This window comes from Ictidomys tridecemlineatus, chromosome 13 (assembly GCF_052094955.1).
Source record: "Ictidomys tridecemlineatus isolate mIctTri1 chromosome 13, mIctTri1.hap1, whole genome shotgun sequence".
In the NCBI taxonomy this organism is placed as follows: Eukaryota; Metazoa; Chordata; class Mammalia; order Rodentia; family Sciuridae; genus Ictidomys; species Ictidomys tridecemlineatus.
The window spans coordinates 15,664,495-15,691,232 of record NC_135489.1 but is presented as its reverse complement, the minus strand read 5'-3'; the positions used below and the strand labels follow the sequence as shown (position 1 = coordinate 15,691,232).

The window sequence follows — 26,738 nt, the reverse complement described above, 5'->3', positions numbered from 1 at the left end:
AGCAACAGGGTCAAGGGACCATGGTGGACGTGTGCAGTGCTGCTTATCACTGGCCTAGTGTCCATTCCTCCCCCATCCACTAACAGCACTGTATGGGGGAGGGACAGCGACGGTGAGCAGAGACCAGGTTAGCAAGTTAACAAAGGGAGCCAGGTACTGTGATCTGCAGAAACAGTGGATTTCAAAGCTCGGGAAGGTAAGCGCTAGGTTAAGCTGCACAAAAATGTCCCCATCCCCCAGGGATCACACTGCCCCTGCTACAAACAATCCGTTCACCCACCACTGTGAGAAGCTGCAGAACTATAAAATTGCTGGGTCCCAAATTACAAGGCCATGGGCAGAGGGAAAAAGTTAGAAAAGAGGCATGATGAACAGATAAAGGCTGGTGGTGAGGGATTTGTACATTTTTATATTGAAGATTTAAAAGTTATATTCAGTGCTAGGCCTCATGCTGGGTGCCATCAATTCCATCATCTTACTTGGAACTGATGAGCTTGTTTAAGAGACTGTGCATAAACACATGCACATTCAATTCAGAGACATGTAGTTAGGGATCCAGCAGGCATCTAAAACTAAATACCCTATGTTGCTGGAGCAATAAGATGAGATACAATTTATCAAGACTAACATTCATCCGTTTCTCCGTATCCTGCTTCTATCCCTCAGCAATGTTAGGAAAGAGCATGTGGTTCTAGCGTCCTCATTTAGTCCTTCCTTCTTCCATCATGATCCATTACAATTGCACTAAAGATTCAAAACACCAACCTTTATATTTGTAGTTCTTTTATACGAAGAATGTCAATGTATTATAAAACCACTAGATAAACCATTATGGTTTGGATATGGTTCGACTCCCCCTGAAGTTTTATGTGTCAGAGCTTGGTGCCCAGTGTAGCAGTACTGGGAGACGGTGGGGCATTTGAGAGAGGGTGCATGATGGGAGGTCCTTGGGTCACTGGGGACCACTGCCCTTAGAAGGGAATACTGGTCTCATGGGAAAATTCTCCCGAGAGCAAGTTATAAAAGCTGACCTGAATGTCTCTGGCTTCCTGTTTGAATATGTAATGAGACATTGTAATCCCACACTGCCACCATTGCCATCTGCCATGATGTGATAGAGCACAGAAGGCCCTCACCAGAGCTGAGCCAGTGTCAGTGCCATGTGCTTGAACCTCAAACTCATTTTAACGTTTTTTTAAAATATTAATATTTAAAAAAAATTTTTAAAAATCTTTCTAAGAATCCTGCCTCTGGGTATTTTGTTATAATAGCAAACTGAATAGTACAGAGTAGTGCAATAAGTGAATGCATTCTCCCATTTATAAAGATAAAAGATGTCACCCTGTGAAAACAAAAATACATCTAATAATGGGGGAGTATGTAATAAGACATTGTAATTAAAAGGAAAAGCCCAAGTTAAGAGTGGGGCAAAGTTGAGAAAGTGTGGTCACCAGAATAACCACGAAAGGCTTCATGGGAAACCTGAGGCATGAAGAGGACAAGGGCAAAGTGACGGGCACAGGGAAAGTGACGCTACAGAGAAGCCAGGCCCAAAGGGATGGCATCTGACTACCAGAGTGATCCAAGCAGCCACAGGAAGAGTGGGGCATAAATTATCTTACCCCACAGCAGCAGGGCGTCACCATCCACAGAGGGGGGATGTATAGAGGTCATCATCTCTGACCCCAAATCAGGACACGTGGTCTGACAAAATGAAGACGGTGCACCCCGATGTCAAGATTTTGGGGATCAAGTCAGCCAGATCCAGGCTCAAAGCCCCATATCACTTTTATAGGCTCGGTGCCCCCAGACATGTTGCCAAGCCTGTGTCTCGAGCCACAAATAAAGTTGGTAACGCCAACCTGATGGTGTTATCCTGAAGACTGAAGGACGCAGGGCTGAAGTGGGACCCACAAGCTCCCAGGATAAAAGGTACTAGAGCCATAAGTATACTCCATTTGTTAGCTACTGACACACAGGACTATTAGAACAAAGTACCTCATTTTGAACTATCCCTGAACAATTTAGGGGGTCTGCCCACCATAGCCAAATGCTCCCCAGGCTCTCAGAAAATTCCAGATGACCTTCACAAGTAGAGCTGTGACTCCTGCAGCCTCCAATGTCAAGGCATGGAGTTTGGTCCCTGGGGCTTTAAACTCTTAAGTGGTTGAAAACGAGAGAAGCCAAGTGCTGCAAGGATTCATGAATTCATGTCAACTGGGCCGTTCAGGTCCTTGGCTGAAAGGAATCATAATAAAAAACTTTATTTACTAAAACCTAAGATGATCATTCTCCTCCTCCCCTGTGAGGCGGCAGAATTTGGCCTTTAGAGATAAAGATGGCTCATCTCTCCATAAAAACATCTGACTTAAATGGTCTCTGGCCTTCTACAAGAAGAATGTCTCCCCGTCTTAAGGCCTTTCAACTTCCTAGGTCATTTTCAAGTTTCTGCTCATCTTTAAGTAATTACAGAATTATCTACGAAGTAATTACATGTCCCTACATTGTTATTAAATCCAGCAAGAACACAAAATGAGATCAGCATCGTCTCCCTACTACAAGGTTGTTGTTGGTTCTTTTCCTCACCCTAGAAAACCGTTTAAAAAAAAACCACTGTTTTTGTTAAGAAACAGAGCCTCATGCCCTTGTTTAATTACTGGAAACTGAACCCATAAGTTACCAAACAAGGAGAAAGAAGAGTTCAAACATGAAGGGGATCCAAGGAAGCACCCAGCGCCTGAGGTGGACATCTAAGCTCTGCTCTGACTTCAAGGCCTTCAGCCCCCATTTCCATATGCAGAAGGCACGACTCTGGCACTGTGATAGAAAAGGAGTGCAAAGCCTCTCAATGCATGTCACCATTGTTGCCTGTGACTTGTTTTAAACACAATCTGGGGGAGGGGGGAATCCCTCTTGTATTTCATCTCCTAGGTAAGTTTTGCAGTTTTTTTTCTACCTTCTGTCTCCACTAGACCCCTCCTTATTTGCCTAAGTGGCTCCCTTCTTTATTCCCTAAAAGGGTCACTGCTACAGGACCATGTGAACTGCAGACAAAATCTCCTGCACCTGCCAGCAAGGAGTGTGTTGCTCCTGTGGATATAGCTGTGGAACACATGCCCAAGAGACTCTTGTTCAGAGACCAGCTCCTGAGGGTCTTACATTGACCCTCCCCATGCTACTGGATATAAAACAAGATCAAAAAAATTCAAAAGGAACATAGTCCAGTGGTAGAATGCCTCCAGGTTCTCCATACAAAAAGAATGCACTGATGACTCCTTCAATATCAGCTATTGCTGTACAAGGATGCAGCTACCTGTATTTGAAAGGAGAGTTAACTTATTAGGTATTCATATATGTGAAACAAGCAGGTATGAGATTTAGTAAAGAAAATGGCACTGTACCATATGATCGCTTCGACAGGCATTTGCTTCAATGTTCAACTTGAACTACTCCTGAGGATAATTCTAAGAATCAAGCATCCTGGTCTAACACCTCAGAAAGTGAACTGTGCACGGCCTAGTTGTGCCAGCTTTGCATTAAGTGTATTTTAAAACTGTTTCAAGTGTTTGAAGACACATCGTTCACTCTTAGCCAGCTATTGATAAGGAGTCTGGAAAGACCCCTGAGGGCAAGACCCCTCATTTTACAAACCGAAGACCCAAATGCTCACCCTGAAGGGTAAGTAGTGCTTTCACCAGAGCAGTTGGTGACTGTTCCAGCAGATGTGACTGCAAAGGTCCAGGAAAGCATCCACTGCAGGACAGAACAGGAGCTGATGGACCTGCCCTGTAGAGTGCTACCCACGAGGCACTGAGGAAGAGTCTCCATCCAGCGGAGACACAAACCGTGGTCTTCGATTAAAAAAAAGAACTAGAACATGTTACAGGTAAAAACTAAACTTTACAATCCAAACCTGACCACTCCGTTTGCTGAAAGCCAGTCACTGTGGTAGATGTCAAGATGAAGACAGGTCATGTCCCAAAGAAGCACAGGCAGGTGGGTGGGTTGAGGTGGTGAACCAGGCTCCAGCCCAAGGGGAGCACCTTGCTCTGCAGAGGAAAGGCTTTATGCGGGGACATCCCTCTAACCGAGTCCCCAGAGACAGAAGAAGTGGTCCAGGTGGACACAGGGTGGCAAAGCCAGGCTGTCACAAGCCATCCAGGGGCTGTGTGTGGACTGTTGTGCACAGTAGCTTAATGAGGGGAGAAGGGGGGCATTGGGACCCTCCTGTGGCACCCTCCCGGGGACTGATCACTTGATGCAGTCAACTTCCTCAAGCTCTGCCAGAGATCCCACACAGCACCCAAGATGGGCATGACCTGCCAAGATGTCCCTCAACCTGCTGACTGCAAGACACTGCCCTCGATGTTCCTCCCCCTCATGTAAGTCAAGCAAGTGCAGGTTCCATTTTGCCAGAGTACAGAAGCTTGATCCATCTGATCCGCTTTCCCATCCTGCTCCGGCTTTCAAAACTACTTTGTGTCCTGTGATTTTAATTCTTCTTAGCTTTTATTTCTCAGGCAGCCAGTTCCGCCGAGGGGAACCCCATTTCTATCACCTGCGGGATGCAGGTGAGACTAGGTGATTTGGGGCAGAGATAAGCAGGTCCTGGGGACAGCTCTGCAGCAGGCCGGCATTCCTCTCCCCTGCTATTTCTCCCTTTGTTGGGGTGTTGCTGGAAAGCCAGGGGAGTGGAAGATGACCGCTGCCTGCTTAGAGTCTCCAGGGACCCTCCTCTGCCTCTCACTTGTCCCAACAACACATTCCTAGATGGAGGATGGAACTATGTCCCCACAAACCCTCAAACTGAGGCTCAGGGTGTATGTGGGTCAGAGAAGAAAAGCCAGAGGATGCCTCCAGAACAGGGGACAACTGCTCAGAGCAGACTTGGGACAGCCTGTCCTCCTCCTGGCCATGTTTCTGGAAGGGAAGTGGAAGTGAGCTGGTCCTCTGAAGAGCTGCCTGGGCCAGGCCCCAGCTGTTTTTGAAACCTGTGACCCTTAGGAATCTGGATGTAGGAATCGGGATGTTGGACCTTGCCAGCTTTTTGCCTGAAGCACGTTACCGCTCTCACGCGGCAGTCATGAATTTCCGTGATGATTCAGGATTGAACTCTAGGTTCCAAGTTAAATGACTGTCACATAAGCATAGTCTTAATTCTTAACTGTTCATGAATTATTTCAGATATGCTGCCAAAGCTCTAGGGGCAGAGGTCACACCTATTTTATGCATACTCCATGACAAACTTTAGAGGCATTAGAACACCCAGAAATTCATTGACTTCCTTAGCATGGAATTCCTCAACTGACAGGGACAGTGACCCTGTCATGGAAAGCAAAAGGCATCTGTGGCAAAGAAAACATCCACAGCAAACCACAGTGCGTGTGTTAAGTGCAGACTTCCTGGGCACCTTGCCAGGTTGTTTAGAAATCAGGCTTCGTTTCCATCATCTACATGTGTAATGAGATGTCATAACGGGCACATTAAAAAGTGTCTTCAAACTAAATCAGAGGTGCAACTTTTCTTCTAACATTCATATAGATCCCTCCACCATCTTCAGGCCCCGTCTTAGAGCTCATTGAACACTGGAGATATTTAGCATTGCCACTGGGTAATGTACAAAGGTTACCTTGTACCTTGGCAGGGGTGGGGTGGGGTATCAAGAAACTCTCCAGGGGCTTTATTCTAATCTCGGATCTTTTGTTACTCCAGCTGTTTTAAAGTGGAAAAAACAACTCAGTAAATCTTTTTATCGGAGAAATCTCACTTCAAGCATGACTGCTGCTTTAACCAAAATGGGTTAGCCTTACAGAGGCAAGATGAAGAATCAATAGTCTTTTTACAGCTGCTAGAACAGATCTTTTCTGAGAAATGCCCACACTCAATGAATTCAATTAGACTTGGTAAAGGGAGAGTGTAGTACTTAGTCTTGAAAGCAAAGGTTGACCCCCAAATCCTGTCCAGGACTCCTATAGACATGATGTATTTTTGCAATTTCCAGTTTAGTTTAATGCTGCAGGTCTTTGGCCACATACCAATCCACACTGTGGAAGATGGCACACGAGCTCACATATGGGAAAGGCCCTCGAGTCCTGGATCTGATCCACTGAACTAGCTATAGGTTGGATTATTACAGGCTCAGATGAGCTAGACTGGAGACCTAACCATATTTTTCCAATCAATCATTCCGAATTTCAAATATAGACAGTGAACAACTCACATAACTTGCTGTATAGATAAACTGCAAAACACCATATAGATCCTATAGATCACCCTTCAGCAGGGCATAGCTGGACAATCATTCTTTCTCCTACTCCCTTGAGCTGCCCTTGACAGCCTCAGATGTCACCACACTGGAGTTTGAGAATGTGGCACTGTGGTTAGATACAGATCCTGGAGTTGATCTAAGTTCAAATTCTAACCACGTCCATGACAATATTAGCCTCTTCCAACTTCAGATTGTTAGTTTTTCGTGTTCAAAATGGAGATTAACATAAGACCTTTATGTTTTATTAAGAGAAGTACCTAACAAGTGACTCAATACAGTATTTTACACAGGGCTCAAACATTAGGTGCCATCGTTTTTCCCCCCACGAATTCCTTCCCCAGGATTTTTTTTTTTTTTTAACTCTAGGTCAACACCACAATTAACTATCCCAGACTCCAGAGCCTTACTTCCTGTGTGTGATGAACACAGCCTCAATAAACTTGTGTTAATGTAAGACCAAAAGAGCTACCAGAGAGCATCCCTGCACCTCTAAGGAGTGCTACCCTCAGTCCTTCTCACCTACTTAAGAGATGTTCAGGGAGAGCAGGGGAATAAGGCCCAATTTTCATTTTCACAGACATGCAGTGATCTGGAGTTCTTTGTCCAAAACTCAATTTGTCAACTGCTCAAGGAAGTTCAGGATTTCTGAGGGAAACTATAGAAGCAAACAAGGCATTTGTGGATGGAAGAAAACACCTAATGCCTGAGAATCCCAGCTTCACCATCTTAACACCTTAAGACAGATTGAGGCACACATTCTTTCATACACGTTTCCATTTTCCTCATTTAAATTTTCTGTGACCAAGTTTTCAGCAGCCATGTGACTCAGACACCAATCTGGCTACTGGGATATAAAGATGAAGCCTGTATTTGAGAGATCTCATGAGCAGTCTACACTGTAGATGAACAAACAAAATTCATCTTGGCAAAGGAGCTCAGGAGGACCGCCACACTTAGGAGGAAGGCTGAGGTTTTACTGGGGGAGTTGCCAGGGGGACTGGCGAGTAGCACCGCCCAGAACCTTATGCCGTAATCACTCTAGTCTGCCCCTGTGCTGTCCAGTATGGCGGCCATGAGCCTCATGTGGCCACTGCACCCTGCAAACATGGCCAGGATGACTCCGAGCCAACTTTTTCCAGTTTTTAATTTAATTAAGGTTACATGTCCTCAAGAATGGCACTAGCCACTTGTGGCTGTGATGCTGAATGGCTTACAAGTAGAAGCTTTTCAGGATAAATGGTGTGGTTAAAAGATCATCTTCCGAGTATGTAGGGACAGAAACACCCTCAGCTTCCTGGCCTCCCACATTACAAGCTTATCCACATAATCAGCACTCTGCTAAGGTGGGAAAGGAATACCGTCTGTTCCCAAGGCTGCTCCACCTTTTAGACCCCATCCCTGCCCACCTGTCTACCAACTCTGCACTAGTGTATGATCATCTTTCCCTTCTACATTGGGTCTTTTCCATGCACCAAGCCACACTTTTCTCAACCCTTTAAGCACTCCCTATTGTCATCTGTTTCTCTCAGGCCCAACACAATCTCTTGTTGTCTGTGTTCTTGGTCCCTTCTCTTATTGTCCAGTCTTACCCATCTATAACCTGGCTTCTTAGCCCTAACCTCTACTGATCTGGCCTCCAAAAGTCACCAGTGTCCTCTCATACTAACTCATGGACTTGTCCTGACCCACCCACCCACATTTGGTTCTGTTGACTAATTCCTCTTACTTGGAATTTCTTTCTCTGTTCAGAACACCTTTCTCCCTCCATTTGGTAATCCCCACCACCCACCCCTCCCCGCCACACACATTTCTGGACTCTCCATGTTTCCTCTCCAGCCATCTTCCCTTCTCCCCATGCACTCTCCCCTCCTGAAGCAGCTTCAACCACCTCCATATCCCAGTAACTCTCAAAAGTCCACCTCTGCCTCAGTCATCATTTCTATGCTCTAGACTCATTCAGTTACCTTCTGGACAGTTCCTCCTGCGTCTCTGAATGTCACAAGTCAAACCCTCATGAATCTTCTTAACAGCCATCTTTATCATTTGAACAGTTGCTTCCTAGGTATTCCACCTGGTAGACCAAACCAGGCAGGAGTCGTTCCTGCCCTCTCCTCTGCCCTCAGTCTCCCACCTGAACCACCAAGTACTAGTTTCTATTCAGCATCTGCTTCTTAACATCCCTTAGATCCTTCTTTCAGTCCCTACTGCCACGTGTAATTGGGGACATACTTTTTGGTGTCAAACAACACTTTCTCATTTATTTAAATCATTTTGCAACATTTCTTAGACAATTCCTTTTTTAGTTAACAAAAACCTTACAAATCTTAGAATATAAATACAAAGGACTGGACAATGATCCAGTCATTTCAACGTGATTAGGCAAAAGACAGACTTCCATTTTTGTCTATACCAATAAATGCCTTCTCCGACTTCAGGGTGTTCATGCAATGGAGAATTACAGAAGAGTGCCAAGGACAGCTACAGGGTAGTAGCACACATGTCCAATAATGGGCAGGACAAGAGATACACAATATTAAAACAAAAGTTAAAAATGAGTACTTTGTCGCTTCAGATATGTGAAAATGTAGGATATATTCTTTCCACATATACCATTATCTAAGTTTGGGGCCATGACTATCTGGCTGGAACTCAGAGGGCTAAAATCAGGAAGAGGTGGTTAAGGGGTGTATCGCCTTCACCGAAATGATCCCTTTCTTAAGCTGGGTGATGGGTACAAGGCATGTTTTATATTTCCTCATACATTTTTATATGTATTAAATATCTTATTTCCCAATTTCCAAGATTTTTTTAATGTGAAGATCATTTATCATTATTCTAGGCTCAATTACCCATCAATCTCTCCCTCCCCAAAGTTTCCCTGTAACAAAATGACAGCAATATACCACTGGACAGAAAAGCTTGCTAGAGCCCAAAGGGACGCATTGTCAAGCAATAGCTGACAAAAACAGACACACACCTTCAGACTAAAGGATTTGAGTCCACCAGGATACAACGTGGACTAACAGTTTAAGAGCTCACCTTCAGAAAGGCTCTCATTTCACACGTCTGATGTAACTACACACCTGTGACCAGCCTGAACAGGGAAAGCAGCACTGGTACCTGCAGCCATTTCCTGAGAAGGCTCCAGAGCCCACCTAGAAAACAAACCTATCAACCCCCAGGTGGGGACATGCAGAGCTGAGCCTCACAGACAGAGAAATGGCGCATCATCTTCCGAGCCAGCTAGCTGTCCCCAAAAAGTGCATTTTAGAATGCAGCTCCTCCCTGTCCAAAGCCCAGAGTCGTCGTGGGATGCCAATAAGCAATGGCCAGCATTCAACAGGGTTCACACCTCCTTAGGCACCAGAGTCAAGCCTCTGTCTGTTCAGCTTTCTCAATTGCTTTTGCCCCGTGGGGCCTCACACCTTAGCACTAGGGAAACAAGCCAGCCAGCTCAGCGCACCTGGATGGTATGTGAGCCAGCCCTTCTCCCAGCTGGCTCTGGCTCTTCCAGCCCGAGAACAGTAGCACTTGGGCACGTGATTTTTGGCTTAATCAGGTGTCACTCTGCTGTCATATTCAGCATCTGCTTCTGGACAAGCTGACAGGAACCTTAGGGCTGGAGAGTGCACAAAGCAGAGGACCTGGGAGACCCATGCTCGCACATAGCCTTTGAGTCTCTGAGCAGTGAGCGAAGAAATAAAGCAACCAAGTGATTCAAAGCTCTTTGCCTGGTGGGGGGGGGGGGGAGTTGAGGGGGGAAGGGATTGATATCACCCAAGTTGTAGTTTTGTTGTATGTACATACTGTATGTGTAACAAACTCCACATTATGTACAACTAATACACCAATAAGAATGTGACAGGGGGCTATGCTCTTTTTAGGGAAACCCACATTTAGTCAAAGCAGGGCACCATCACGAAAATACTTCTGTTCATGGAGGGCAGGAAAACAGGCAGTCATGACCTTGAACTAAGGATTTCAAAACTGACCCTGAGGCTTGAGCATACAATTCAGGGTGAGTGACTGAAATACATTATCACCAAGAAAACATCTGAAAAGTCTTAGGATCAAGGTGAGGTTTAAAGCTATTCACTCTCCACCTTGGAGTTCTGCTCAGATGTGATAGGCAGCTGGGACTTTCCACGCACGTGTCTTGGTCACAGTTTCCCCTCACTGTGACCAAAATACCAAATAAGCACAACTGGGAGATGGAAATGTTTGAGATTCCATGGTGGGCTCACTCCATTGCTCTGGACCCAAGAGGAGACAGATCATCATGGACAAACCTTGAGGGAGAGATGGTCTAAGAGCCACTGGGATGAAAACCGCAAGCCGGGCTTGGAGGAGCTTGGCTGTGGTCCTGGTGCTGAGGATGGTCAGAACTGCGGTCTCTAACCTGCCTGCAAGTGCTGGGGTGGGCTCCTGTGGCACCCCTCCTGGAGGGTGTTAACTGCCTGGGGGAGATCGCCCCAAGTGTCTGCTCCAGATTCTGTTGAAGGTGCTGGGCCCAGATGGAAAGGATCTTCCAAAATGAGCTTGGGAAGACATCTTTCTTTAGTGGGAGAGCATTTTAAACTTAATTTTCTTGTTGACTGTACATTATCTTACGTACTAGTGATACTTAGAAATTAAAACATTGTCCATTAGAGAGAGAAATGGTACTCTAAAAGTAAGAGGTCTAGATTCAAATTTATAACTCGGGGAACATGAGACATGAAGAACAAATCATGGTGGTATTTTACATTCTAAGAGTTAAACAACTGAAGTATTATAAAGGAATGAGTCATTTAAAAGTCCTGAATACAGATTAAAACATTAACAGTAAAATTTAAAAAAACATTCCCCTCCAACAAAAGCAAAGCCTTCCTGATTTGGAAGTTTTATTTTAGTTCTCTAGAGAAAAGTAGGGATCTGAAATTAAAATTGAATACATTGAACTGGTAACTTTTCAAATACAATAAAATAACTTTGAATGATTTCTGTACACAGCACTTTCAAGGGTACCAGAAAACCAAACTGACCAAATAGATTTCACTGTATCTTGACACAGCTGAAATGGTAGGAGGGATCCCTATGCCCTGCCTGCCACCATGTGTCTGTAGTGTCCACACCTGGCCCACCCCTCCCCAAGCCGGGCACACCTGCAGGCACATCTGTTGACTGTGGTCATTTTCCCCAGAGTGCCGGTCACTATCTTCCCCAACCCTGTTCAGGAGCTTCCTCAAGATCTGTCTTCTGTCTGAAGATCTGTCTTCTGTCTGAATTCCTTGAGGGTTTAAAGTCCATACCTTGCAATTTAGCACGTAATTATATACCCCTTTGTGACAGCTAATTCTTTCAGTGTGTGTAAATGTTCCAACTAAACCAGGAAATAGTTCCTCTTCTCCATCTTGATGTCAACCATCTGATAAGCTAAAGACTCTCTGGGCTGTCTTGAGATTTTTCCCTAACCACTTTTGGGGACAGGAAGTCACACAGGGCATATTTTAAGAATCCTCTAAGCAGGAGGCTCCCACGGCTTGGAGCTGTGCTGAGGCTTCAGAATGCCTCCGTGTTCACATCTTGGCTCATTATTTCCTAGCTGTGTGATCTTGGCTATTTTATCTCGGCTGTCCAAACCTTGGATTCTGTTGGCCTTACCCCAGAATCTGGCAAATCGCTAAGCTATGGTCATAAATATTCATTGTTGCTGGTAAAGCCACTGTCTAGAAACTTCAACCATTCTAAGAGCAGAATGGCAACGTGGGATGTTCTCCTCTGGACAGCCCAGAGGGGAGGGGGAGGGGCAGTGGTGCTCTGTTAGAGCCCTGGGTGCCTGTTACCTGTTTACTGCTGCCCAAGCCACAGGCCCTCCGTCACCACCTCACAGCACCCTCAGAATGCCCCAAGGCCTCCAACACCACTCCAGCACCAAGCAGCCATCGGCATCCCCTGGCCGGTACACCCGAACTACCACCAGGACTTGGAGGCCTCCTATAGCTACCTGTCCACATATTACGACTTTGAGGGCAATTAGGCGGCTTTGAATATCCTTCCAAGCACTTTATTCACAAACCTCATGAGAGAACATGCTGCGAAACTGATGAAGCTACAGAACCAAAGAGGTGGCCAAACCTCCCCTCAGGATAAAGGGGCCATACCATGGTGACGGGGGGAACAGGCTGCTTTCAGTGGAAAGTGCTTTATACTCAATCCTCTGAGAAAAGCAAAGCAGGAGGCTTCACAATACCAGACCTCAAATCATACTACAGAGCCATAATAACAAAAATGGCATGGTATTGGCACCAAAACCAGACATGAAGACCAATGGTATATACAATCAGTGTAATGCCATAGAAGACAAATCCACAATTATCTCATACTAAACAAAGGTGCCATAAACATACGTTGAAAAGATAACCTCTTCAAAAAAGTGCTGGACAACTGGAAATCCATATGTAGCAAAATGAAGTTAGACTCCTATTTCTCACCCTACACAAGAGTGGATCAAGAACTCAGGCAGACCAGAAACCCTGCACCTACTACAAGAAAAAGTCGGCCCAAGTCTCCATTCTGTCAGCTTATGAACCAAATTTCTCGAGACTCCTAAAACATAAGTGAAAGTAAAGAGTAAATGGAATGTTATCAAACTAAGCTTCACAGCAAAGGAAACAAGAATGTGAACAGAGCACAGAATGGGAGAAAATCTTTACCACTTACACCTCAGAGCATTAATCTCTAGGATGTATAAAGAGCTCAAGTTAAACACCAAAAAATCCCAGTCAATGAATGGGCAATGGAATTGAACACACTTCGAAGATGAAACACAATCAACAAATTTTAAAAAGGTTCAGCATCACTTGCAATTAGAGAATCAAGTCAAAACTTCCAAGGTTACATCTCACTCCAGTCAGAATGGCAATTTTCAAGTATACAAGCAGCAATAAGTGCTGGCGAGGATGTGGGGGAAAGGTACATGGCTAGTGGGACTGCAAATTGGTGCAATCAATCTGGAAAGCAGTATGGGGATTCCTCAGAAAAACCTAGAATGGAACCACCCTATGATCCAGTTGTTCTACCTCTTAGCATATACCCAGAAGACCTAAGGTTAGCATACCACAGTGACACAGCCACAATGTTTATAGCAGCTCAATTCACAATAGCTAAGCCATAGAACCTACCTAGATGCCCTTCAACAGATGAATGGATAGAGAAATTGTAGTATGTATACATAATGGAATATTACTCAGCCTTATGGCATTTTCTGGAAAATGGATAAAAATAGACTATCATGCTAAGCGAAATAAGCCAATCCCAAAATCCCAAAGGCCAAATGTTCCGATATGTGTATTCTGACTCACGATAGGCAGAGGGAAGGGAGGAGGGAAAGTTCACTGGATTGGACAGGGAGAGTGGGGAGGAGGAAGAGGGGATGGGAATGGGAGAGACAGGAAAATTATGTCTTACTCGTTTTTCCAGTGTTCATGTGAATATGCTACCAGTGTAACTCCACATCACATCCAACCACAAGAAATGAGAAGTTATACTCCATGTATGTATGTTAAAATACCTTTCACTATCATGTATAACCAAAAATTTAAAAAATAAGTAAAAAAAATGTTTTAAAATAAGTAATCTGCTTTACATTTGGGGAAAAAAGGGAGCCTGTCACTACTGGAACTGCACAAACTGGCCACAAGATTAACTCCCACTTGAGATGCATTATCTGATTGACCAGGTGAAATCCAAAGAATTAAGTGACCATGTAACTGACTTACATGAGATAGTCTGCCGTCCCAGATTCTGGGGCTTCCATCTGACACGCACATGGTGAGGGATGGTGAGGAGAGCCGAGTCTCAGGTCAACTTCCTCATTCCCTCTGGAAACCTCCCTGGTCACCAAGATGATGCATTTTGGGGTTACCTTTGCTTTTTCTGTAAGGCATGCAAAAGCCATCTACTTAATTTGTACCATTCCTTCAAATCAACAAATTTGGTCACTTTCTCCCAAGGCAGCCCCCCCCCCATGGCTTGGAATCCCATCCAGCCCCTCTAATACCAGTGACCACCCAAGTGAGTTTGGGAGCACACAGCTCTGGTGGCATCAGCCCATGAAGTGTAATACCTGGGATGGTCTCCAGTTAGCTGCAGGGCCACCCCCACCCCCATTATTGATCCAGGCTCCATTTCCAGGTCCGTTCTTCTTTGTTCCCAACACCACTCATTCAGGCTCACTATTCTTTCACCCACCCACTTTCTTCTCAATAGAGCAACCTTCTGTTTGCTCAGACACCACTACTCTCAGATCACTTCTAGCCTCATCTCCACTGGTCCAAGCTGTCAAGAAGAAAAATTAATGGAAATACCTAAGAGGTGAGTTAAGTATTTTGAATGTTTATTTCTCTTAAATAGGTTGTGAGCATAAGGCCAGAAGTTATTCTTTTTCCATGCAGTACTTGACATGTATTTATTTAACTTGCTGCCTTATTCCATAAAGCATATGAAGTTATTCCTGGCAGAAAATAGGTGCTAAATAAATCCTCCCCTTTCCCAAACCCATCAAAACCTTAGCAGACACAATGCACTTGGGTCCTTTCTTTTTGGGCACCGACTTGGCTGGAATAGTGCACATCGTAGGTACCCAATATTTGCAGAAGATAAAGGGAACAAAGATGAAAGCAAACAAGCCGTTTTAGGGGAAAAGGGCTTACCCAGGGGGCCATTGTTATTAGACCTAGGTTCGTTCACACACACACACACACACACACACACACACACACACACACACACACACACACACTCACTCCTGTGGCCATATTGGGATCAAGAGGAAAATGGAAAGGCCTCACAGAAGCCAGAGCAAGTTGGCTCTGCTGTGGTCTAATGACGAGTCACAGACCCTGTGACACAAGCACCTAGCCCCCCACCTGCCCAAGCACACGCCAAGTGCATCCCTCTCTGAGGGCTTGCTTGCAGACCAGGGGGAAACAAATCCCCCCAGAGGTGCGGAGAGTGCAGTCTCAAACAAGCCAGGCAGCCCTGAGGGCTATGCGGGGAATATGTGGTGCAGGGTGGAGGGAAAGGGATCAAGAGATGACAGATTTGGGAGATGCTCGTTTCAAAGGAAAAATTGGCAAAATGGAAAAAAGACAGGGGAGCCAGAGGGTGTCCTGGGAAGTGGCGGCTACATGACTTATGAGATCCCAATGTGGTCAACACAGACTGAGGTGAGAAACTTCAGGTGAAGTAGCATTATCTAACATTTAGAAAACGTTTAGGAAACAGGATCAGCTTCAAGTAGAGTTATTAAGGACGGGACACGCTCGAGTACTGCCCTTGTTCTTCTTGGAGAACATGCCCCCCCACAGGGAGGAGCAGGTCTCTGGGGCTGGAATGTGTCTCTTGTGAGACTCCAAGGCTTGGGGCCAAACCCACTCCTTCAGTTCTGGCTCCAAGGTCCCAGTTGTCTCCACCCAGCACCAGGAGTTTGGGGCACAGGAGACAGACTAACAAGGTTGAAATGGTTCCAGGACTAGAAAGTTCCATCGACTTTCCCAGAAACATTCTCAGTGTAATAACCAAAGAATTTCACACTGGGGCCACGGCATGATAAATGGGTTGCCAGGCTTCGATTTCCACTCCAAGGGAAGCCTTTGTTTCCCATCCCAGCTCTGCCACTGACCAATTGTATCCCATAACTGGGCAAGTCACTTTGTCCTTCTAGGCTTCTGCTTTCAGAGCTGCTGCCACCCAGTCTCTGTTGCACAAACCGAGTTGTAAAGCTTTCACCCCAGATTCATCAGGATCTCTAGGTCTGGAACCCAGGTTTCAGTTGCTGAAGCTTCCCATAATTCAAAGAAGCCCCCAAAGCAGGGAATCACAACACCTGACCCATTCACGTTATGGAAATGCTGGTAATGATCCAGACCATCCTGATCATGGGTCCATGTGATCTGCAAATTCAGAGAATTACTCGGGCATACTTTTGAGGAGCAGGGACCACATTCCTTTTGTTTTCCATCATTACCCTGCAAACCATAGACATTCAGCAGCTCCTTTGATGTAAATCTGACTTACAAATTTTAGTCTCGGACTCATTTGCTTAGCAAAACTGCCTTTGAAGAGGACACCTAGGTGATCCCAAGCCTGGCCTGTGGCAAGGTCATCATTTTAAGACCTGCTCCTCAGCTCAAGGGTCAGCTTTAGAGAAACAGAACAGGAAACACGAGAAAGGCGATTCTGTTTAAAATGGAGAGAGATGCAATTTTCCACCATGGGGTGACCGCCTGTCATTCTCTGGCCAAGAGCAGGTCACAGGGCAGGTGGTGGGATGAAAGCAGGGGGCAACACCGCTTCGGGCAACTTTTCCGGAGATTCCTCGCAATGGGTTAAAAGCAATGCCCATCCGCCCTTGCCTTCCTCTCAGACCAACCCCTTTTCTTGGGGACTTGACCACACAGGCTCTTAGCTTTGGGCCTCTAGGGACCCAAATTAGCAAAGACACTTTTCATGTCAACTTTCCTCACCTGGGCATTACCGAGTCAAACCTGTACTCATCTCATGCTGCCACCTCTGAACACACTAGTATTTGATCCACCGTCCCCAGCTCAAGGACAGGCCCAGTACCTGGACTAATCAGCCCAGCGAGCGACTTTGCCGACGTGCAGAATTAGTCAGGTGTTCCACAACCTAGTCAAAGGTTCATGCCAGTCTTCCAAAGATTTGCTGAGTAAGTGGATCTAGAATCCACGTGCTCTATTCAAAGTAGTTAGAAATCCAGGAAAACCAAGAAATAACCAGTATGAACTAACCTAGAGGAGATTGTGTACAAAAAGTTCAGGGTCTCCCGCAACTAGGCATTAATCCAATTTTATGGTGGTTTGTATGCAACTTAAACATGTAAGATTTGGAATAGACAATGAACTCCCAGGAGCCCAACAAGGTGACCTTCTGACACTTACATTTAAAACATCCTCATCATAAAAGTCCTCCTTTGAACTAAACATTGAGGGTCATTAAAAGGTATCCATCTTTACTCAGGATAAAAGAGTGCATAGGATTTATTATGTGTGCAGTGACCTGCCCAGGTTTTTTTTTTTAAGCTATAGTTTGTGGAAATTTTAAATTTATGCTTTATTATATGTAGCAAAGGAGACAACAGATGTCTGCCAATTCTGGTACTGAATAAAATGCGATCTCTTTTTCAAAGTTATATTAAGATGGTTAGAGAGTTTATATTGGTCTTTGGCATTTAGAAATTTAAATTTCCTTCCAATACATGAAGTGTAGCAGAAACTGGTTGCTTCTATGCGATAGTTCAATCCCATCTACTTCCTGAGGTCTTACAGATGGAATTAGAGATACAATTGGTACATTAAATTATTTAGTTGTATTGGCTAACATTAGCTTTAATATGATAGCATTTTTAGAACTAGAGTTTTTCACACAGAAATAAAGTTATTAAACTGAAATTTCCTCTTAGAATAAACCCAAAAATGTTAAAGAAAAATATCAAGATCTTGGAAATGTACTAGAGCTCCCAAATGTTTACTCCAAAAGCATAATCACATTGGAAATTATACCATCTTCATATATATTATGTACTTATCCAAATCCTAAGAGAAAATTTCAAAATTTGCTATTTCCCAATCTCTACTTGAATAATCATGTGAGAAAGTACTATTTTCTTTTTCAATTTAAAAACCAGTTGTACTAAACCTATATAAACAGTTCTTTCCTGGTTTGATACCCGCTTTATTATATGTTAGAGTCAGAGATGCAAAGTTCTTTGATTTATTCTATTCCACTTGACTGTTTTTGGCCAACACAAACTGACTGGAAAGCAATTTTTAGCACTGTGTGTATATTTACTATCTGGTCAGACTGGCCACATCTCATAATTCTTGTTTGGACTTCTCTTACATATTCTTCCTGGTGGATGGCCCCAGATAAATTCTAGATGTTTTTAAGCCCATAGATTTTTAAGACTCCCCCTTGCTTTCAGGAAAGAGGTTTAAATCTATTCCAAGCCGAGTTTAACTTCAGCTTTGATGAAACCATGTTCACAAACTCCCAAGTCTACATCACTGATGAGATTTCAGGCCAAGCTTGCCAAGTAGAGGGGTCTCGGGCAGAGAAGTGGACACAAGATATTCCCAGGGCCGGTCTACAGCTGCAGGCTTTGGCACCACTGTAAGCCTAGTCAAAACAGGTTGGGGGAGGGGGCTCGGCAGGGGGAGAAGAGCGGGAAAGAGGACAGACACCCGTACACTTTTCCCCACGTTATAAGCCATGGCTCCAGGCTTCCTGGGGTGCCGGCTAAGAGTTTCCCCTGCACCTCAGCTCCCAGAGCTTCCTCATTCTTTACTCTTCTGGTGTGCTAGAGAGCCCTAGATCAACAGAACCCCACTTCATCTAGGACTAGGCACATACCTGGTAGAAGAACTTTGAAGCAGCTAGAAAGGACCACTGTCAAGACTGGAATCCCCTCTCTGCGGTACAGCCACTGCCCTGCAGCCGGCAGCGAAAGCTGTGCCCAGTATTCCTTTAAAAATGAGTTTTTTAAAACCTTCAACTCTGGGATTTGTGCAGTCCTATGTATAATGTGGCAGCATGCCAGTTCAGGTGTCAAATGGGAAGGGTTTCCAGGATAATGTCCCTGTGCTGGCCAGGGACATCAGGGCAAATAGGCTTCACGATGCTATGGAGGAAGCCACAGAGGCTTCAAGCACATGGGACCAGAGGAGGAGGAGTGCCCAGATCCCAGGGCAGTGCAACTCAGCAGCCCAGTCCCCGACAACAGCGAGACATGGACACAAGGACCTGGAAGCCCACACTGTTCTTAGAAGGGTTTCTCAGGACTCCAGAGCCTCAGAGCAGGTGGCTGGGGCTCAGGGGCTGCAGGAAAGTGATCCATCACTTCCAGGTGTACCCAGCTCTGAAACAAGCTGCTAGAAACCAACCCTGCACCTCAGACCAGAGGAGGAGACACTGTTCCTGGAGCCAACCCTGGTCAGTGTGCAGAGACACAGCCCATTGGGCAGGATAAACCAGTGGCTCCTTCCCCTTGGACTTGGAGTAAGTCTTTGAACTGTTCCTCTGTCCACAACCCACCCTGGGCCTACTGGAGTCACATGTTTTGTCCTCAAAACTATCAGTGAAGCTGCTGGTAGACGGATGAGATTGCTGAGCACCCACTCTTGCCCCATAACAGAGAGATGGGGAACAAGTAAATCTAAAGGATAACTGACACTCATACATCATGTGGCCTTGGCAATAAGCAATCCCCAAAACAGCCATCGGCAGTGGCTGGAGCTGGAGCTCAGTGGTAGAGTGCTTGCCTCACAAGCTTGAGGCCTGGGTTCAATCCTCAGCACCCCATAAGATATTGTGTCCAACTAAAAAAAAGAAGTGAAAAGTAAGAAACATGCATTGGCTCCGTTTTGCAAGTAAGCACCAAGAGGCTCAGAGGTGCCCAACCTACCCCAGAGCCATACTGTAGTCAGTGGGCTCAGATTTCCCTATTTACCCTTCCACCATAAGTGGCCAGAGCACCAAAGAAAGAGAAGGCCTATTTTCTGGGGACTGCAGCCACTGCCTCTTTATTCTTTGCCTTAACGTCAGAAATGAAGCTTCAGTAAGTCAGCTTAACTCCACGTGGGGAGCCTGCTGCACAAATGATAAACCACAGGCAACACGATGACGTCACCCTTGGCTGCAGTCCAGCCATGGACTTCCCCTGACACTCTGCCTAAATGCACTTCTAGCACCATCTGACATTCTCAGACAGTGCAAGGAAATTCACCTAAATGCATGCTCCCCAAACTGCAGCTCTTCCCGTCCTCACAAAGACTAAGCCGAAGCCACTGCTCTCAGCACATCCTTTTCAGTCCCCCTTCACTTGCCCAGGTCAGGTTTCACACCTGTTATTCTTTCTTCCCTGGTAACCTCCAAGGGCGCTTCCTGTTATGAAGATCCATGTGCAGGGCTGATACAAGGCCACACCATTCTGTGCTGCTCAGATCAGACAGGCACAGCCCTTCAGACTGACCTGTCCAAACGAGCAGCCTGCCCTTCCAAGTGGTTGCCTGTGTCATCCAACCATCCTGCCTCTCAGTATTTGTGGGAGAAGCTTCTATGGCGATTTTTAAGCTTCTACGATATTGTTCTAAGTGTTCTCAGGAGCAGAAATTCAGATTTATTTCACATTTTCTGGACGTCAAAGAGCCAAAATATGATTTGAAAGCAAAGGTAAAGGGACAGTACTGCTTAGTTTTTAAAAGGTGGTATGAAAAGGTTACATCCTGTAGGATTCCAACTAGATGGCGTTCTGGAAAAGATCAAACCAAGGAGGCAGCGAAGGAGGACCCTATACTGCGAGTTTGCTTTAAACTCAGTCTCATCCTGTTCCTGCTGGGAGACCCCCGGCTGCAGGGCAGCACGATGGGGGCTTCTCTTTTGCCTTCAAGCAGCAGGCGAGGGGGGCCTTTTGTTTGGACTATCGCTTGCCACCCCCTCCTGGCTGAAGGATAAAGGAGCCCACCAGCAGCTAGCGAGGGGCACATCTGAACTCTTGAAATGTAGCTGGTCTGTTTTTAAGGACACACACGAATTCAAAGGAATGCCTGGTTTTGCAACCAAAAAAATACAAACTGAAAATAGAAACCTGTCACGTCACCAGAAACTTTTCACTTCGAGAGAGATGGGCCAAAGCCATCACAGGGCGAGTCGTGTGGTTTTCATTAACTACGTTCCCCGGTGCACAGACCCAAACCACAGGCCGCTAGCAGTAAGGAGTTCCAAATGATAAGTGGCGGGGACTATAAACTTAGTGTTACCTCTCTGGTGGGGCCCTGGCTGAGGTCACCAGAACGCAACCGAAGAGGACATGTAGCTGCTGCCCACTTTGCGGAGCTCCTGGTGTTTTTGCAGGGTACCCGCCCAGTCCTTCACTTCAAGGCCATGGACTGGACGGTGACATTATTGATGTTTCCCTCTCACTGGCCAGACCTTCCCATTTCAGCCTGAAACTCTTTGGCCTGCGATACAGCCATTCCAAGGCTATGAGGGAACACGGGGACTCGGCTGCAAAGGCAAAGACATCTCAGGGTGGAGAGGAGGCTATGGTGGGAATAAAGGGCAGTGGAAAAAGACGAGGCCTGCGATAGATTTAAGCTGTTTTTTAAAGTTTTAAAAGTATGATTGTTGAAACTACCAACTCCTAGGGAACACAACTTTCCAACCTTGCTGTACTCCAGGGGCCACGGCAACCAACTGCAGAATCAGGCTTTCTGCCATAAAAGCTGGGCACAGCAGAGCTTCTCAGCATTGTCATGTAGGTGGCCAGAGTGAAGGACCCAGGTCCCACAGGAGACACCACTTCCTTCTAGCACAGTACAGAGTAGCATCAAGCATGCCAAGTTTTTCTTTTGAAAAATTTATTACATCTAGGTGCCAAGCACATGTGAAATAATTTTCAAAAAAATTAAAATCCAATTCATGAAATCAGAAGTGTTTCTGAGACAGTAGAAGTTCTATTCTAATATTTAAATGAAAAACTATTACTGCATTTCATGTTTTATTCTTCCCTCATTTCCTTTTCCACTATTCTCATTCAGACTTTGGATCTTTAATGGGATCCAGCCTGGACTCCGTGGTGATCAAGCATTTCACCTCCAAGTTTCTTTGTGTTGGGGGAAAAACGGCCTTGGAAAAGCTCAGAGACTTTTGCTACTACTGTGGTCAAGTGCCACTATCAAGGTCCATTTATACCTCCCTCAGATTCATCAGTAAACCTTCATCACTTCTGTCACCAACTGGGGTACTTTCAATACACTAATCTTAAAAAAAAAAAAAAAATAAGCATATAGGCCAGGCATCGTGGTGCATACTTGTAATCCCAGCAGTTCCTCAGGCTGAAGCATGAGGATCTCAAGTTCAAGGCCAGCCTCAGCAACTTAGTGAGACCTTGTCTCAAAAAGGGCTGGGTATTAGCTCAGCAGTAGAGCATCCCTAGATTAAATCCCTAGTATTGGGGGAGGCAGTTGGGGAAGCAAACATGTTGTCATGGATAAACAAGATAGTAAGTTACGGTTAGAAATTGATGGTGATGTGCAGGAGTATCAAACGGGCATTTACAAAGGAATCACAACAGTTTCTAGAATGGGGTGGGGCATACACCCACAGCCTTCATTGCTTGAACAGCATGGGAGTCAGGCTGGATTCCAGAGATCCAAAGTCTGAATAAGAACAGTGGAACTAGAAATGAGAGGAAAGAATATGAAATGCGATAATGACTCTTCCTTTAAGTATTATCACAGTATAGAACTTTCATTACTTTAAAAGTTCAGAGAGCTGAGGATGCAGCTCAGTGGCAGAGCTCTTGTCTAGAATGCACAGGGCCTTGGATTCAATCCCCAGCACAGAAACAAAGCACACACTTCAGATTTTTTTTATTTGTTCTTAATCGTAAAGCATTTTGCTGTCATGTACAACTCATCGTACACTAATGGAGCACAACGTTTCAATTCTCTGGTTGTACATGGTGTAGAGATGTACCATTCATGCAATCATTCATGTACCTAGGGAAATAATGTCCATCTCATTCCACCATCTTTCCAACCGACTCAACAAGTATTTCTAATATGATTAATATGCTATCAAGGCTGACACCAGTGTCACAAATGGAAACCAGAATCCCTCGACATAAAAGGAAGCTAAGATTAAGACAGGAGGTTGGGGAACAATATACTGATGCCTGCAAGGCTTCAGAGTTTCCTGACTATTTTTTTTCCAAATGCAGGTAAGTATTAAAAATGAGTGCTGGGTTGGGGACATCGCTCAGTGCTTGCCTAGCATGCAAGTTTTCAGGTTCTGTTCTCCAGCACCAAACAAGCACCTAATTAAGTCCTTGGACAGTGCAGTGAGACATCACATCCTATCCCCATGTCACAGCTTTGTGCGGCAGATGGTGGTCATAAGACATGATGGGCTGGAACACATTCTGAAACCCAATGCTGACGTCAGGAGGTGATGAGGCTGGGAGGACAGGGAGATGGGCCCTGGGGAACTTCCTGGGTAGCGGAGCACAGACAGCACCTGCCAATGTTTGCTAAGAAACTTAGAAAAAGGTGGTTTTTTAATTGGGACCTATGTAACTAGGGTCCATGCCTCTCCAAAGAGGGGACAATGCCTGTTATTTTGATTGGATTCAAGGCTGCATAAATACTTCATGGGACACTAAATGCCTGACCTAGGATTGGGCAGGGGCCGACTTCCTGAAACCTGTAGATCTGTGTAAACCCCTAGACAATAGCCACTCTTGGGTATCCCTTTCTTGGGACCCTTCCCTCTTTACTCTCACCCTTCTGTCTCATGAATTTGAAAAAGGAAATCTACAAGGAACCCAAGCCCAGGCTACAGTGACAAAGCTGTTTGTCCACTCTGCCCTGAGGCCACCCGGCAGTCTTTGGGGAAGGGCTTCATCACAAAACCCTAGTCCTCACCCCTGGCCACCAGGTCTGTGTATCCCCTTTCCCACTTGTAGTCTCTGTGGATGGCCAGTACTCCTGCTTTCTGACCGTGAGGTGGCCCAGCCAGAACTGATCTTCTCCTAAGGCTGCTTTCTAAGCTACCCCGCTTAGTTACAGACCAACTCTGAAACTCCAGCCATTTTTCACCTCTTCTACTGCCATGGGCCCAGTCACCATCACTCCTGTGTATCACGGCAACAGCCACCCATGGCATCTCCTGTCCCTACGGTGTATCCACAGCCACCAACTGGAGTGAACTCAGCCATAAGTCAGATCCTGTTGCTCCTCTGTCCACACTGTCCAACGGCTCCCATGCCTCCTGGGCTGGGAGGTCCCAGCAACAGCCCACAGGGCTCAGGCCTCATCTGTGAGGTTGTGACATTCAGTCCTCCTGCTACTAACCGTGGGCTTTGCACTAGCAGCCTTTTCCCAGAATCATCTTTGCCAGATACCGTGGAACCGACCTCACTTTCTGACGTTCAAGGAAGCCTTCTTAGACTGTTGTTGCTACAAATCCCTCAACCACTCCCAGGCCTGTTCTTTTATCATTTCCCAAAAAACAGCATTTTTTTTTTTTTTTAAATAACCAATCGCCCCTATCCTGCTTTAGAGTGCACATCAGCTTTTGGTTGCTGTGACAAAATACCCAAGAGAAACAGGATGCGGACAGATTTTAGCTCACCATTTCGAGGATTTAGTCTATGGTCTACCAGCTCCATTGCTCGGGGCGTGGGTGAGGTGAACACAGTGGAGGGGCACGGCAAAGCAAAGCTGTTCACTCACGGCAGCCAGGAGGCAGAGAAAGGAAGGGGCTGGGAACAAGATGTGGTTCCCAAGGGCATGCCAGCAAGAACCTCTTCCCTTCAGCTAGGTCCATCACTTCGTTTCCACCGTCACCCAATAATGCAATCAGCTCTAAACCCAATAATAGAGTTGGGTTGATGAGGTCACAACCATCATGATTCAGTCATTTCCCAAAAGCCCACCTTAATAGTGTTGCAGTGGGGACCAAGGTTTCAACACATGAGCCTTTGGGGGACAGTCCAAATCTAAACCAGAGGGGATAAATTCCACAATCACTGAAATTTGTTTTGTTCACGAACTTACTCCCAAAATCTAGAGCACTGCCCAGCACCAGATGAATGCCACGAATACTCGGGTAAAAGGAAAGACCCAATGGAACTGCCATCTCACAACAATCTCTTGCAGCAAGAAACTGCATACTTTTGTAAACTGAGATCAGCAATAGGAAACAGTATTTTAGGAGTGGTCCCAGTAAGCCCTGGCTAGGGGGACTGCTTCTTGAAGAAGATGGCAGGTTCTCAAACACTCGCCCATGGACCTGGCTGTTCTGAACAGCTTGTGGAGGTGGGGATAGTGCTTTCAGCGGGAGGAGACAACGCGGCCAGGAGAATGCATCTGGGCTGGGTCTAAATGACATCAAAAACTTGAGCCTGGTTTTTTCCCCGCTTGGTTACTTGCAAGGCTCTTGAGAAAGGGTGGGCAGGACATCTGCAAAAGGCAGAAGACCAACAAATGAGATTTCCAAAAAGGGAGCCTACTTTAAATCTTGCCGACACTGCGCCAGACGGCCAAGATCACAAGGAAACAGAAGTCATCAGGTCTCTCAGGACCTGTAAGCCAGCCACCATCTGCAGCAAAGCTGTGACGAGCAAGTGAAACTCCAGCCTCTGGCTCGTGCTGCATTAGTCTCCCAGAGATAAAGGGGGCAGCTTGCCAACCAGCTGCTGGTGGGAGGAAGATGAATTCATTATCTCACAGCCTTTTGGGAAAGATAGTTTTAATTTTCTTCATGAATATTTGAGTTGAGATCACAAAGTATTTTTGAAAAGTGTCTGGTCTTCACCGTCTCGTTAAGGTATTAGAGATGGCAGTTTTCTCGAGTAATCCATTGCTGGATAACAGACTACCCCCAAATTTAGTGGCCTAGTATGACCACCATCTGGTTGTTCCACAGTCGTGGGTCAGGAATCCAGGAAGGGCTTAGCTGGATGGTTCTTCTGTTTGGTGTAGCAGCAGCAGAGGCTCTACAGCATCACTCAGCTGGTGGATGGAATGGGCCAGAGGATCCTTTGTAGGGATGGCCAGGAGGCTCAGCTCAAGCTGGGACTGTCCCAAGACTAAAGATGGCCTCTCCAGTGTGGTGAACTGTTGATCTTTTTACATAGTAGAGCTAGGCTCCCAGATCTAGCATCCCAATGAACAGGGCTGCATGGTCTCATGACTGCCAAGTGCCACATGTTATATTGCACCGAAGTTACACGCTCACTAACTGGAATTGAAGGCGAGAGAACACAGATCTCCTTGCTGGAAATGGTTTCAAAATATTTGCAGCCATGTTCTAAAGCCACTACACAGTTCTTTTTAATTCACCCAGTGTCTGGTTTTCTGCCCTTCTCAGATTACTCAGGTAGCCTCCCTTCCCACCAGTTCCTCAAGCATTCGCTCTTATTTATCAAGCCTACCTTAGATCTCCTGCAGTGTGCAAACACTAGTAGATACCAAAACAAATGGCATGCTGCCTGCAGGGGTTCACAGCAGCCATGCACAAGGCCATGGCCAAGTGTTGTTTTTGCTAGTCTAGAGATCATTCTGGAATGATCTCTTCCCCCTTTCGTTTTATGTGACTGGGTTGGGCATATGACCCAGACCAACCATAATACATCAGTGTGTCCCATCAAAGCAACCGACTCCAACACTGACACAGAATAAACTCTAGTTCTTCCAGGTTGAAAGGGGGAGACAGCACGTGGGGTGGGGAAATGAAGGGTGCCAGATGAAAAGGCAGCACCAGAAAGTGACTCCAAGAGTTGAGTCAAGGAGTGGGAAGAGGCTGAACCCCTTCACGTGCCTCAGCCAGCCAGCCCCAGGGGAGTTCTATTGCATCAGCCAATAGACTCCCTCCTGAGGCTCTAAGCAAGTCCAAACTGGGTTTC

The 26,738-nt window shown here is 45.8% G+C and overlaps 1 protein-coding gene across 5 annotated transcripts in view; it reads right to left on the bottom strand.

Annotated features, from left to right (window-relative positions):
- Positions 1–26,738, bottom strand: part of Ccbe1 (collagen and calcium binding EGF domains 1) — a 200,724-nt gene that overhangs the window by 131,443 nt on the left and 42,543 nt on the right. The window lies entirely within an intron of this gene.